Below are 16543 nucleotides of genomic sequence, written 5' to 3' on the forward strand. Positions count from 1 at the left end.
CAAGGGGAAGGCATTTCTAGAAGCTCTGGAGGCCTTCTCAATGACAGTTCTACTGTGTATGTGTATGTGTTCAAGCTGTGCACAACGCGTTTTGAATCTGCATATCTCCACCTATTTTAACACACCCTCCATCCCCCTTTTGCTCTAAAGTGTGCAGTAACTGAGTGGGAAATTCAAAAAACAGACAGGCGAGCAGTTGTCTTCTCAACTCTCCTGAAGCTGGGCACAGACCCCCCCTGCCATGTGGTCTGCTGCTGCACCAGCAGCAGACTGAAGATGGCGGCCATTTTTCACTGCCTGTTATAGGCCAAGAGCCCATTGTGACACGTGAGAGTTCCGGAGACAATGGCCAAAGGCTCATTGTGACTGTACGTGAAGGTTCCGTGCTCAGATTCTATCTACTGCAGGCAGCGCACCTGATTGGTCCAAAGCATTACAATACTCACACAGGTGTAGATGGACAAGACAAGCATAGTCAAGATCAGCACAGACACCATTTTTCCTTTTTTTTAAATACATATAATACACCACATTTAAAATTCGGTGGTCCACAAGAGGGAGACAATGTTTCACAAAAGAATTCATGCGGTCAGAAAAGTGGTATATATGGCAGAGCTACTCATTGGATACTTCAATTTAAACAGTACTGACAGCCGGGGCCTAATTTTGTAGATGGCACAGTATATTTGCAACACTGTAACAAAGGCCTACATCTTAACACACCTGTTGCAACCAGTAAAGACACATTGATTGATTGCATATTGAATGCAATACAATGTTTGACATATATAGGTGAAAGCAAAGCCCCCAACTGGTCCCCAAATAGAGGACGTATCAGATACTACACTTGATCTTGAGCGGCGGCGACGACGACGGATGCGAAAAGCAGAGGAGAGATAACCAGAAATGGTTTGCCACTTCTGCCGCACCAAGGCCTAAAACCGACACCCATTGTGGAGAGAGCAAAAATTGCCAAGGGGAAGGCATTTCTAGAAGCTCTGGAGGCCTTCTCAATGACAGTTCTACTGTGTATGTGTATGTGTTCAAGCTGTGCACAACGCGTTTTGAATCTGCATATCTCCACCTATTTTAACACACCCTCCATCCCCCTTTTGCTCTAAAGTGTGCAGTAACTGAGTGGGAAATTCAAAAAAACAGACAGGCAAGCAGTTGTCTTCTCAACTCTCCTGAAGCTGGGCACAGACCCCCCCTGCCATGTGGTCTGCTGCTGCACCAGCAGCAGACTGAAGACGGCGGCCATTTTTCACTGCCTGTTATAGGCCAAGAGCCCATTGTGACACGTGAGAGTTCCGGAGACAATGGCCAAAGGCTCATTGTGACTGCACGTGAAGGTTCCGTGCTCAGATTCTATCTACTGCAAGCAGCGCACCTGATTGGTCCAAAGCATTACAATACTCACACAGGTGTAGATGGACAAGACAAGCATAGTCAAGATCAGCACAGACACCATTTTTCCTTTTTTTTTAAATACATATAATACACCACATTTAAAATTCAGTGGTCCACAAGAGGGAGACAATGTTTCACAAAAGAATTCATGCGGTCAGAAAAGTGGTATATATGGCAGAGCTACTCATTGGATACTTCAATTTAAACAGTACTGACAGCCGGGGCCTAATTTTGTAGATGGCACAGTATATTTGCAACACTGTAACAAAGGCCTACATCTTAACACACCTGTTGCAACCAGTAAAGACACATTGATTGATTGCATATTGAATGCAATACAATGTTTGACATATATAGGTGAAAGCAAAGCCCCCAACTGGTCCCCAAATAGAGGACGTATCAGATACTACACTTGATCTTGAGCGGCGGCGACGACGACGGATGCGAAAGGCAGAGGAGAGATAACCAGAAATGGTTTGCCACTTCTGCCGCACCAAGGCCTAAAACCGACACCCATTGTGGAGAGAGAGCAAAAATTGCCAAGGGGAAGGCACTTCTAGAAGCTCTGGAGGCCTTCTCAATGACAGTTCTACTGTGTATGTGTGTGTGTTCAAGCTGTGCACAACTCGTTTTGAATCTGCATATCTCCACCTATTTTAACACACCCTCCATCCCCCTTTTGCTCTAAAGTGTGCAGTAACTGAGTGGGAAATTCAAAAAACAGACAGGCGAGCAGTTGTCTTCCCAACTCTCCTGAAGCTGGGCACAGACCCCCCCTGCCATGTGGTCTGCTGCTGCACCAGCAGCAGACTGAAGACGGCGGCCATTTTTCACTGCCTGTTATAGGCCAAGAGCCCATTGTGACACGTGAGAGTTCCGGAGACAATGGCCAAAGGCTCATTGTGACTGCACGTGAAGGTTCCGTGCTCAGATTCTATCTACTGCAAGCAGCGCACCTGATTGGTCCAAAGCATTACAATACTCACACAGGTGTAGATGGACAAGACAAGCATAGTCAAGATCAGCACAGACACCATTTTTCCTTTTTTTTAAATACATATAATACACCACATTTAAAATTCAGTGGTCCACAAGAGGGAGACAATGTTTCTCAAAAGAATTCATGCGGTCAGAAAAGTGGTATATATGGCAGAGCTACTCATTGGATACTTCAATTTAAACAGTACTGACAGCCGGGGCCTAATTTTGTAGATGGCACAGTATATTTGCAACACTGTAACAAAGGCCTAATACAGGCCTACATCTTAACACACCTGTTGCAACCAGTAAAGACACATTGATTGATTGCATATTGAATGCAATACAATGTTTGACATACATAGGTGAAAGCAAAGCCCCCAACTGGTCCCCAAATAGGGGACGTATCAGATACTACACTTGATCTTGAGCGGCGGCGACGACGACGGATGCGAAAAGCAGAGGAGAGATAACCAGAAATGGTTTGCCACTTCTGCCGCACCAAGGCCTAAAACCGACACCCATTGTGGAGAGAGCAAAAATTGCCAAGGGGAAGGCATTTCTAGAAGCTCTGGAGGCCTTCTCAATGACAGTTCTACTGTGTATGTGTATGTGTTCAAGCTGTGCACAACGCGTTTTGAATCTGCATATCTCCACCTATTTTAACACACCCTCCATCCCCCTTTTGCTCTAAAGTGTGCAGTAACTGAGTGGGAAATTCAAAAAACAGACAGGCGAGCAGTTGTCTTCTCAACTCTCCTGAAGCTGGGCACAGACCCCCCCTGCCATGTGGTCTGCTGCTGCACCAGCAGCAGACTGAAGATGGCGGCCATTTTTCACTGCCTGTTATAGGCCAAGAGCCCATTGTGACACGTGAGAGTTCCGGAGACAATGGCCAAAGGCTCATTGTGACTGTACGTGAAGGTTCCGTGCTCAGATTCTATCTACTGCAGGCAGCGCACCTGATTGGTCCAAAGCATTACAATACTCACACAGGTGTAGATGGACAAGACAAGCATAGTCAAGATCAGCACAGACACCATTTTTCCTTTTTTTTAAATACATATAATACACCACATTTAAAATTCGGTGGTCCACAAGAGGGAGACAATGTTTCACAAAAGAATTCATGCGGTCAGAAAAGTGGTATATATGGCAGAGCTACTCATTGGATACTTCAATTTAAACAGTACTGACAGCCGGGGCCTAATTTTGTAGATGGCACAGTATATTTGCAACACTGTAACAAAGGCCTACATCTTAACACACCTGTTGCAACCAGTAAAGACACATTGATTGATTGCATATTGAATGCAATACAATGTTTGACATATATAGGTGAAAGCAAAGCCCCCAACTGGTCCCCAAATAGAGGACGTATCAGATACTACACTTGATCTTGAGCGGCGGCGACGACGACGGATGCGAAAAGCAGAGGAGAGATAACCAGAAATGGTTTGCCACTTCTGCCGCACCAAGGCCTAAAACCGACACCCATTGTGGAGAGAGCAAAAATTGCCAAGGGGAAGGCATTTCTAGAAGCTCTGGAGGCCTTCTCAATGACAGTTCTACTGTGTATGTGTATGTGTTCAAGCTGTGCACAACGCGTTTTGAATCTGCATATCTCCACCTATTTTAACACACCCTCCATCCCCCTTTTGCTCTAAAGTGTGCAGTAACTGAGTGGGAAATTCAAAAAAACAGACAGGCGAGCAGTTGTCTTCCCAACTCTCCTGAAGCTGGGCACAGACCCCCCCTGCCATGTGGTCTGCTGCTGCACCAGCAGCAGACTGAAGACGGCGGCCATTTTTCACTGCCTGTTATAGGCCAAGAGCCCATTGTGACACGTGAGAGTTCCGGAGACAATGGCCAAAGGCTCATTGTGACTGCACGTGAAGGTTCCGTGCTCAGATTCTATCTACTGCAAGCAGCGCACCTGATTGGTCCAAAGCATTACAATACTCACACAGGTGTAGATGGACAAGACAAGCATAGTCAAGATCAGCACAGACACCATTTTTCCTTTTTTTTAAATACATATAATACACCACATTTAAAATTCAGTGGTCCACAAGAGGGAGACAATGTTTCACAAAAGAATTCATGCGGTCAGAAAAGTGGTATATATGGCAGAGCTACTCATTGGATACTTCAATTTAAACAGTACTGACAGCCGGGGCCTAATTTTGTAGATGGCACAGTATATTTGCAACACTGTAACAAAGGCCTACATCTTAACACACCTGTTGCAACCAGTAAAGACACATTGATTGATTGCATATTGAATGCAATACAATGTTTGACATACATAGGTGAAAGCAAAGCCCCCAACTGGTCCCCAAATAGGGGACGTATCAGATACTACACTTGATCTTGAGCGGCGGCGACGACGACGGATGCGAAAAGCAGAGGAGAGATAACCAGAAATGGTTTGCCACTTCTGCCGCACCAAGGCCTAAAACCGACACCCATTGTGGAGAGAGCAAAAATTGCCAAGGGGAAGGCATTTCTAGAAGCTCTGGAGGCCTTCTCAATGACAGTTCTACTGTGTATGTGTATGTGTTCAAGCTGTGCACAACGCGTTTTGAATCTGCATATCTCCACCTATTTTAACACACCCTCCATCCCCCTTTTGCTCTAAAGTGTGCAGTAACTGAGTGGGAAATTCAAAAAAACAGACAGGCAAGCAGTTGTCTTCTCAACTCTCCTGAAGCTGGGCACAGACCCCCCCTGCCATGTGGTCTGCTGCTGCACCAGCAGCAGACTGAAGACGGCGGCCATTTTTCACTGCCTGTTATAGGCCAAGAGCCCATTGTGACACGTGAGAGTTCCGGAGACAATGGCCAAAGGCTCATTGTGACTGCACGTGAAGGTTCCGTGCTCAGATTCTATCTACTGCAAGCAGCGCACCTGATTGGTCCAAAGCATTACAATACTCACACAGGTGTAGATGGACAAGACAAGCATAGTCAAGATCAGCACAGACACCATTTTTCCTTTTTTTTAAATACATATAATACACCACATTTAAAATTCAGTGGTCCACAAGAGGGAGACAATGTTTCACAAAAGAATTCATGCGGTCAGAAAAGTGGTATATATGGCAGAGCTACTCATTGGATACTTCAATTTAAACAGTACTGACAGCCGGGGCCTAATTTTGTAGATGGCACAGTATATTTGCAACACTGTAACAAAGGCCTACATCTTAACACACCTGTTGCAACCAGTAAAGACACATTGATTGATTGCATATTGAATGCAATACAATGTTTGACATATATAGGTGAAAGCAAAGCCCCCAACTGGTCCCCAAATAGAGGACGTATCAGATACTACACTTGATCTTGAGCGGCGGCGACGACGACGGATGCGAAAAGCAGAGGAGAGATAACCAGAAATGGTTTGCCACTTCTGCCGCACCAAGGCCTAAAACCGACACCCATTGTGGAGAGAGCAAAAATTGCCAAGGGGAAGGCATTTCTAGAAGCTCTGGAGGCCTTCTCAATGACAGTTCTACTGTGTATGTGTATGTGTTCAAGCTGTGCACAACGCGTTTTGAATCTGCATATCTCCACCTATTTTAACACACCCTCCATCCCCCTTTTGCTCTAAAGTGTGCAGTAACTGAGTGGGAAATTCAAAAAAACAGACAGGCGAGCAGTTGTCTTCCCAACTCTCCTGAAGCTGGGCACAGACTCCCCCTGCCATGTGGTCTGCTGCTGCACCAGCAGCAGACTGAAGACGGCGGCCATTTTTCACTGCCTGTTATAGGCCAAGAGCCCATTGTGACACGTGAGAGTTCCGGAGACAATGGCCAAAGGCTCATTGTGACTGCACGTGAAGGTTCCGTGCTCAGATTCTATCTACTGCAAGCAGCGCACCTGATTGGTCCAAAGCATTACAATACTCACACAGGTGTAGATGGACAAGACAAGCATAGTCAAGATCAGCACAGACACCATTTTTCCTTTTTTTTAAATACATATAATACACCACATTTAAAATTCAGTGGTCCACAAGAGGGAGACAATGTTTCACAAAAGAATTCATGCGGTCAGAAAAGTGGTATATATGGCAGAGCTACTCATTGGATACTTCAATTTAAACAGTACTGACAGCCGGGGCCTAATTTTGTAGATGGCACAGTATATTTGCAACACTGTAACAAAGGCCTACATCTTAACACACCTGTTGCAACCAGTAAAGACACATTGATTGATTGCATATTGAATGCAATACAATGTTTGACATACATAGGTGAAAGCAAAGCCCCCAACTGGTCCCCAAATAGGGGACGTATCAGATACTACACTTGATCTTGAGCGGCGGCGACGACGACGGATGCGAAAAGCAGAGGAGAGATAACCAGAAATGGTTTGCCACTTCTGCCGCACCAAGGCCTAAAACCGACACCCATTGTGGAGAGAGCAAAAATTGCCAAGGGGAAGGCATTTCTAGAAGCTCTGGAGGCCTTCTCAATGACAGTTCTACTGTGTATGTGTATGTGTTCAAGCTGTGCACAACGCGTTTTGAATCTGCATATCTCCATCTATTTTAACACACCCTCCATCCCCCTTTTGCTCTAAAGTGTGCAGTAACTGAGTGGGAAATTCAAAAAAACAGACAGGCAAGCAGTTGTCTTCTCAACTCTCCTGAAGCTGGGCACAGACCCCCCCTGCCATGTGGTCTGCTGCTGCACCAGCAGCAGACTGAAGACGGCGGCCATTTTTCACTGCCTGTTATAGGCCAAGAGCCCATTGTGACACGTGAGAGTTCCGGAGACAATGGCCAAAGGCTCATTGTGACTGCACGTGAAGGTTCCGTGCTCAGATTCTATCTACTGCAAGCAGCGCACCTGATTGGTCCAAAGCATTACAATACTCACACAGGTGTAGATGGACAAGACAAGCATAGTCAAGATCAGCACAGACACCATTTTTCCTTTTTTTTAAATACATATAATACACCACATTTAAAATTCAGTGGTCCACAAGAGGGAGACAATGTTTCACAAAAGAATTCATGCGGTCAGAAAAGTGGTATATATGGCAGAGCTACTCATTGGATACTTCAATTTAAACAGTACTGACAGCCGGGGCCTAATTTTGTAGATGGCACAGTATATTTGCAACACTGTAACAAAGGCCTACATCTTAACACACCTGTTGCAACCAGTAAAGACACATTGATTGATTGCATATTGAATGCAATACAATGTTTGACATATATAGGTGAAAGCAAAGCCCCCAACTGGTCCCCAAATAGAGGACGTATCAGATACTACACTTGATCTTGAGCGGCGGCGACGACGACGGATGCGAAAGGCAGAGGAGAGATAACCAGAAATGGTTTGCCACTTCTGCCGCACCAAGGCCTAAAACCGACACCCATTGTGGAGAGAGAGCAAAAATTGCCAAGGGGAAGGCATTTCTAGAAGCTCTGGAGGCCTTCTCAATGACAGTTCTACTGTGTATGTGTGTGTGTTCAAGCTGTGCACAACTCGTTTTGAATCTGCATATCTCCACCTATTTTAACACACCCTCCATCCCCCTTTTGCTCTAAAGTGTGCAGTAACTGAGTGGGAAATTCAAAAAACAGACAGGCGAGCAGTTGTCTTCCCAACTCTCCTGAAGTTGGGCACAGACCCCCCCCTGCCATGTGGTCTGCTGCTGCACCAGCAGCAGACTGAAGATGGCGGCCATTTTTCCCTGCCTGTTATAGGCCAAGAGCCCATTGTGACACGTGAGAGTTCCGGAGACAATGGCCAAAGGCTCACTGTGACTGCACGTGAAGGTTCCGTGCTCAGATTCTATCTACTGCAAGCAGCGCACCTGATTGGTCCAAAGCATTACAATACTCACACAGGTGTAGATGGACAAGACAAGCATAGTCAAGATCAGCACAGACACCATTTTTCCTTTTTTTTAAATACATATAATACACCACATTTAAAATTCGGTGGTCCACAAGAGGGAGACAATGTTTCACAAAAGAATTCATGCGGTCAGAAAAGTGGTATATATGGCAGAGCTACTCATTGGATACTTCAATTTAAACAGTACTGACAGCCGGGGCCTAATTTTGTAGATGGCACAGTATATTTGCAACACTGTAACAAAGGCCTACATCTTAACACACCTGTTGCAACCAGTAAAGACACATTGATTGATTGCATATTGAATGCAATACAATGTTTGACATATATAGGTGAAAGCAAAGCCCCCAACTGGTCCCCAAATAGAGGACGTATCAGATACTACACTTGATCTTGAGCGGCGGCGACGACGACGGATGCGAAAGGCAGAGGAGAGATAACCAGAAATGGTTTGCCACTTCTGCCGCACCAAGGCCTAAAACCGACACCCATTGTGGAGAGAGAGCAAAAATTGCCAAGGGGAAGGCATTTCTAGAAGCTCTGGAGGCCTTCTCAATGACAGCTCTACTGTGTATGTGTGTGTGTTCAAGCTGTGCACAACTCGTTTTGAATCTGCATATCTCCACCTATTTTAACACACCCTCCATCCCCCTTTTGCTCTAAAGTGTGCAGTAACTGAGTGGGAAATTCAAAAAACAGACAGGCGAGCAGTTGTCTTCCCAACTCTCCTGAAGCTGGGCACAGACCCCCCCTGCCATGTGGTCTGCTGCTGCACCAGCAGCAGACTGAAGATGGCGGCCATTTTTCCCTGCCTGTTATAGGCCAAGAGCCCATTGTGACACGTGAGAGTTCCGGAGACAATGGCCAAAGGCTCATTGTGACTGTACGTGAAGGTTCCGTGCTCAGATCCTATCTACTGCAGGCAGCGCACCTGATTGGTCCAAAGCATTACAATACTCACACAGGTGTAGATGGACAAGACAAGCATAGTCAAGATCAGCACAGACACCATTTTTCCTTTTTTTTAAATACATATAATACACCACATTTAAAATTCGGTGGTCCACAAGAGGGAGACAATGTTTCACAAAAGAATTCATGCGGTCAGAAAAGTGGTATATATGGCAGAGCTACTCATTGGATACTTCAATTTAAACAGTACTGACAGCCGGGGCCTAATTTTGTAGATGGCACAGTATATTTGCAACACTGTAACAAAGGCCTACATCTTAACACACCTGTTGCAACCAGTAAAGACACATTGATTGATTGCATATTGAATGCAATACAATGTTTGACATACATAGGTGAAAGCAAAGCCCCCAACTGGTCCCCAAATAGGGGACGTATCAGATACTACACTTGATCTTGAGCGGCGGCGACGACGACGGATGCGAAAAGCAGAGGAGAGATAACCAGAAATGGTTTGCCACTTCTGCCGCACCAAGGCCTAAAACCGACACCCATTGTGGAGAGAGCAAAAATTGCCAAGGGGAAGGCATTTCTAGAAGCTCTGGAGGCCTTCTCAATGACAGTTCTACTGTGTATGTGTATGTGTTCAAGCTGTGCACAACGCGTTTTGAATCTGCATATCTCCACCTATTTTAACACACCCTCCATCCCCCTTTTGCTCTAAAGTGTGCAGTAACTGAGTGGGAAATTCAAAAAACAGACAGGCGAGCAGTTGTCTTCTCAACTCTCCTGAAGCTGGGCACAGACCCCCCCTGCCATGTGGTCTGCTGCTGCACCAGCAGCAGACTGAAGATGGCGGCCATTTTTCACTGCCTGTTATAGGCCAAGAGCCCATTGTGACACGTGAGAGTTCCGGAGACAATGGCCAAAGGCTCATTGTGACTGTACGTGAAGGTTCCGTGCTCAGATTCTATCTACTGCAGGCAGCGCACCTGATTGGTCCAAAGCATTACAATACTCACACAGGTGTAGATGGACAAGACAAGCATAGTCAAGATCAGCACAGACACCATTTTTCCTTTTTTTTAAATACATATAATACACCACATTTAAAATTCGGTGGTCCACAAGAGGGAGACAATGTTTCACAAAAGAATTCATGCGGTCAGAAAAGTGGTATATATGGCAGAGCTACTCATTGGATACTTCAATTTAAACAGTACTGACAGCCGGGGCCTAATTTTGTAGATGGCACAGTATATTTGCAACACTGTAACAAAGGCCTACATCTTAACACACCTGTTGCAACCAGTAAAGACACATTGATTGATTGCATATTGAATGCAATACAATGTTTGACATATATAGGTGAAAGCAAAGCCCCCAACTGGTCCCCAAATAGAGGACGTATCAGATACTACACTTGATCTTGAGCGGCGGCGACGACGACGGATGCGAAAAGCAGAGGAGAGATAACCAGAAATGGTTTGCCACTTCTGCCGCACCAAGGCCTAAAACCGACACCCATTGTGGAGAGAGCAAAAATTGCCAAGGGGAAGGCATTTCTAGAAGCTCTGGAGGCCTTCTCAATGACAGTTCTACTGTGTATGTGTATGTGTTCAAGCTGTGCACAACGCGTTTTGAATCTGCATATCTCCACCTATTTTAACACACCCTCCATCCCCCTTTTGCTCTAAAGTGTGCAGTAACTGAGTGGGAAATTCAAAAAAACAGACAGGCGAGCAGTTGTCTTCCCAACTCTCCTGAAGCTGGGCACAGACCCCCCCTGCCATGTGGTCTGCTGCTGCACCAGCAGCAGACTGAAGACGGCGGCCATTTTTCACTGCCTGTTATAGGCCAAGAGCCCATTGTGACACGTGAGAGTTCCGGAGACAATGGCCAAAGGCTCATTGTGACTGCACGTGAAGGTTCCGTGCTCAGATTCTATCTACTGCAAGCAGCGCACCTGATTGGTCCAAAGCATTACAATACTCACACAGGTGTAGATGGACAAGACAAGCATAGTCAAGATCAGCACAGACACCATTTTTCCTTTTTTTTAAATACATATAATACACCACATTTAAAATTCAGTGGTCCACAAGAGGGAGACAATGTTTCACAAAAGAATTCATGCGGTCAGAAAAGTGGTATATATGGCAGAGCTACTCATTGGATACTTCAATTTAAACAGTACTGACAGCCGGGGCCTAATTTTGTAGATGGCACAGTATATTTGCAACACTGTAACAAAGGCCTACATCTTAACACACCTGTTGCAACCAGTAAAGACACATTGATTGATTGCATATTGAATGCAATACAATGTTTGACATACATAGGTGAAAGCAAAGCCCCCAACTGGTCCCCAAATAGGGGACGTATCAGATACTACACTTGATCTTGAGCGGCGGCGACGACGACGGATGCGAAAAGCAGAGGAGAGATAACCAGAAATGGTTTGCCACTTCTGCCGCACCAAGGCCTAAAACCGACACCCATTGTGGAGAGAGCAAAAATTGCCAAGGGGAAGGCATTTCTAGAAGCTCTGGAGGCCTTCTCAATGACAGTTCTACTGTGTATGTGTATGTGTTCAAGCTGTGCACAACGCGTTTTGAATCTGCATATCTCCACCTATTTTAACACACCCTCCATCCCCCTTTTGCTCTAAAGTGTGCAGTAACTGAGTGGGAAATTCAAAAAAACAGACAGGCAAGCAGTTGTCTTCTCAACTCTCCTGAAGCTGGGCACAGACCCCCCCTGCCATGTGGTCTGCTGCTGCACCAGCAGCAGACTGAAGACGGCGGCCATTTTTCACTGCCTGTTATAGGCCAAGAGCCCATTGTGACACGTGAGAGTTCCGGAGACAATGGCCAAAGGCTCATTGTGACTGCACGTGAAGGTTCCGTGCTCAGATTCTATCTACTGCAAGCAGCGCACCTGATTGGTCCAAAGCATTACAATACTCACACAGGTGTAGATGGACAAGACAAGCATAGTCAAGATCAGCACAGACACCATTTTTCCTTTTTTTTTAAATACATATAATACACCACATTTAAAATTCAGTGGTCCACAAGAGGGAGACAATGTTTCACAAAAGAATTCATGCGGTCAGAAAAGTGGTATATATGGCAGAGCTACTCATTGGATACTTCAATTTAAACAGTACTGACAGCCGGGGCCTAATTTTGTAGATGGCACAGTATATTTGCAACACTGTAACAAAGGCCTACATCTTAACACACCTGTTGCAACCAGTAAAGACACATTGATTGATTGCATATTGAATGCAATACAATGTTTGACATATATAGGTGAAAGCAAAGCCCCCAACTGGTCCCCAAATAGAGGACGTATCAGATACTACACTTGATCTTGAGCGGCGGCGACGACGACGGATGCGAAAGGCAGAGGAGAGATAACCAGAAATGGTTTGCCACTTCTGCCGCACCAAGGCCTAAAACCGACACCCATTGTGGAGAGAGAGCAAAAATTGCCAAGGGGAAGGCACTTCTAGAAGCTCTGGAGGCCTTCTCAATGACAGTTCTACTGTGTATGTGTGTGTGTTCAAGCTGTGCACAACTCGTTTTGAATCTGCATATCTCCACCTATTTTAACACACCCTCCATCCCCCTTTTGCTCTAAAGTGTGCAGTAACTGAGTGGGAAATTCAAAAAACAGACAGGCGAGCAGTTGTCTTCCCAACTCTCCTGAAGCTGGGCACAGACCCCCCCTGCCATGTGGTCTGCTGCTGCACCAGCAGCAGACTGAAGACGGCGGCCATTTTTCACTGCCTGTTATAGGCCAAGAGCCCATTGTGACACGTGAGAGTTCCGGAGACAATGGCCAAAGGCTCATTGTGACTGCACGTGAAGGTTCCGTGCTCAGATTCTATCTACTGCAAGCAGCGCACCTGATTGGTCCAAAGCATTACAATACTCACACAGGTGTAGATGGACAAGACAAGCATAGTCAAGATCAGCACAGACACCATTTTTCCTTTTTTTTAAATACATATAATACACCACATTTAAAATTCAGTGGTCCACAAGAGGGAGACAATGTTTCTCAAAAGAATTCATGCGGTCAGAAAAGTGGTATATATGGCAGAGCTACTCATTGGATACTTCAATTTAAACAGTACTGACAGCCGGGGCCTAATTTTGTAGATGGCACAGTATATTTGCAACACTGTAACAAAGGCCTACATCTTAACACACCTGTTGCAACCAGTAAAGACACATTGATTGATTGCATATTGAATGCAATACAATGTTTGACATACATAGGTGAAAGCAAAGCCCCCAACTGGTCCCCAAATAGGGGACGTATCAGATACTACACTTGATCTTGAGCGGCGGCGACGACGACGGATGCGAAAAGCAGAGGAGAGATAACCAGAAATGGTTTGCCACTTCTGCCGCACCAAGGCCTAAAACCGACACCCATTGTGGAGAGAGCAAAAATTGCCAAGGGGAAGGCATTTCTAGAAGCTCTGGAGGCCTTCTCAATGACAGTTCTACTGTGTATGTGTATGTGTTCAAGCTGTGCACAACGCGTTTTGAATCTGCATATCTCCATCTATTTTAACACACCCTCCATCCCCCTTTTGCTCTAAAGTGTGCAGTAACTGAGTGGGAAATTCAAAAAAACAGACAGGCAAGCAGTTGTCTTCTCAACTCTCCTGAAGCTGGGCACAGACCCCCCCTGCCATGTGGTCTGCTGCTGCACCAGCAGCAGACTGAAGACGGCGGCCATTTTTCACTGCCTGTTATAGGCCAAGAGCCCATTGTGACACGTGAGAGTTCCGGAGACAATGGCCAAAGGCTCATTGTGACTGCACGTGAAGGTTCCGTGCTCAGATTCTATCTACTGCAAGCAGCGCACCTGATTGGTCCAAAGCATTACAATACTCACACAGGTGTAGATGGACAAGACAAGCATAGTCAAGATCAGCACAGACACCATTTTTCCTTTTTTTTAAATACATATAATACACCACATTTAAAATTCAGTGGTCCACAAGAGGGAGACAATGTTTCACAAAAGAATTCATGCGGTCAGAAAAGTGGTATATATGGCAGCGCTACTCATTGGATACTTCAATTTAAACAGTACTGACAGCCGGGGCCTAATTTTGTAGATGGCACAGTATATTTGCAACACTGTAACAAAGGCCTACATCTTAACACACCTGTTGCAACCAGTAAAGACACATTGATTGATTGCATATTGAATGCAATACAATGTTTGACATATATAGGTGAAAGCAAAGCCCCCAACTGGTCCCCAAATAGAGGACGTATCAGATACTACACTTGATCTTGAGCGGCGGCGACGACGACGGATGCGAAAGGCAGAGGAGAGATAACCAGAAATGGTTTGCCACTTCTGCCGCACCAAGGCCTAAAACCGACACCCATTGTGGAGAGAGAGCAAAAATTGCCAAGGGGAAGGCATTTCTAGAAGCTCTGGAGGCCTTCTCAATGACAGTTCTACTGTGTATGTGTGTGTGTTCAAGCTGTGCACAACTCGTTTTGAATCTGCATATCTCCACCTATTTTAACACACCCTCCATCCCCCTTTTGCTCTAAAGTGTGCAGTAACTGAGTGGGAAATTCAAAAAACAGACAGGCGAGCAGTTGTCTTCCCAACTCTCCTGAAGTTGGGCACAGACCCCCCCCTGCCATGTGGTCTGCTGCTGCACCAGCAGCAGACTGAAGATGGCGGCCATTTTTCCCTGCCTGTTATAGGCCAAGAGCCCATTGTGACACGTGAGAGTTCCGGAGACAATGGCCAAAGGCTCATTGTGACTGTACGTGAAGGTTCCGTGCTCAGATTCTATCTACTGCAGGCAGCGCACCTGATTGGTCCAAAGCATTACAATACTCACACAGGTGTAGATGGACAAGACAAGCATAGTCAAGATCAGCACAGACACCATTTTTCCTTTTTTTTAAATACATATAATACACCACATTTAAAATTCGGTGGTCCACAAGAGGGAGACAATGTTTCACAAAAGAATTCATGCGGTCAGAAAAGTGGTATATATGGCAGAGCTACTCATTGGATACTTCAATTTAAACAGTACTGACAGCCGGGGCCTAATTTTGTAGATGGCACAGTATATTTGCAACACTGTAACAAAGGCCTACATCTTAACACACCTGTTGCAACCAGTAAAGACACATTGATTGATTGCATATTGAATGCAATACAATGTTTGACATATATAGGTGAAAGCAAAGCCCCCAACTGGTCCCCAAATAGAGGACGTATCAGATACTACACTTGATCTTGAGCGGCGGCGACGACGACGGATGCGAAAGGCAGAGGAGAGATAACCAGAAATGGTTTGCCACTTCTGCCGCACCAAGGCCTAAAACCGACACCCATTGTGGAGAGAGAGCAAAAATTGCCAAGGGGAAGGCATTTCTAGAAGCTCTGGAGGCCTTCTCAATGACAGCTCTACTGTGTATGTGTGTGTGTTCAAGCTGTGCACAACTCGTTTTGAATCTGCATATCTCCACCTATTTTAACACACCCTCCATCCCCCTTTTGCTCTAAAGTGTGCAGTAACTGAGTGGGAAATTCAAAAAACAGACAGGCGAGCAGTTGTCTTCCCAACTCTCCTGAAGCTGGGCACAGACCCCCCCTGCCATGTGGTCTGCTGCTGCACCAGCAGCAGACTGAAGATGGCGGCCATTTTTCCCTGCCTGTTATAGGCCAAGAGCCCATTGTGACACGTGAGAGTTCCGGAGACAATGGCCAAAGGCTCATTGTGACTGTACGTGAAGGTTCCGTGCTCAGATCCTATCTACTGCAGGCAGCGCACCTGATTGGTCCAAAGCATTACAATACTCACACAGGTGTAGATGGACAAGACAAGCATAGTCAAGATCAGCACAGACACCATTTTTCCTTTTTTTTAAATACATATAATACACCACATTTAAAATTCGGTGGTCCACAAGAGGGAGACAATGTTTCACAAAAGAATTCATGCGGTCAGAAAAGTGGTATATATGGCAGAGCTACTCATTGGATACTTCAATTTAAACAGTACTGACAGCCGGGGCCTAATTTTGTAGATGGCACAGTATATTTGCAACACTGTAACAAAGGCCTACATCTTAACACACCTGTTGCAACCAGTAAAGACACATTGATTGATTGCATATTGAATGCAATACAATGTTTGACATACATAGGTGAAAGCAAAGCCCCCAACTGGTCCCCAAATAGGGGACGTATCAGATACTACACTTGATCTTGAGCGGCGGCGACGACGACGGATGCGAAAAGCAGAGGAGAGATAACCAGAAATGGTTTGCCACTTCTGCCGCACCAAGGCCTAAA

Source organism: Ranitomeya variabilis, chromosome 4 (assembly GCF_051348905.1).
Source record: "Ranitomeya variabilis isolate aRanVar5 chromosome 4, aRanVar5.hap1, whole genome shotgun sequence".
NCBI classification, from domain to species: domain Eukaryota; kingdom Metazoa; phylum Chordata; class Amphibia; order Anura; family Dendrobatidae; genus Ranitomeya; species Ranitomeya variabilis.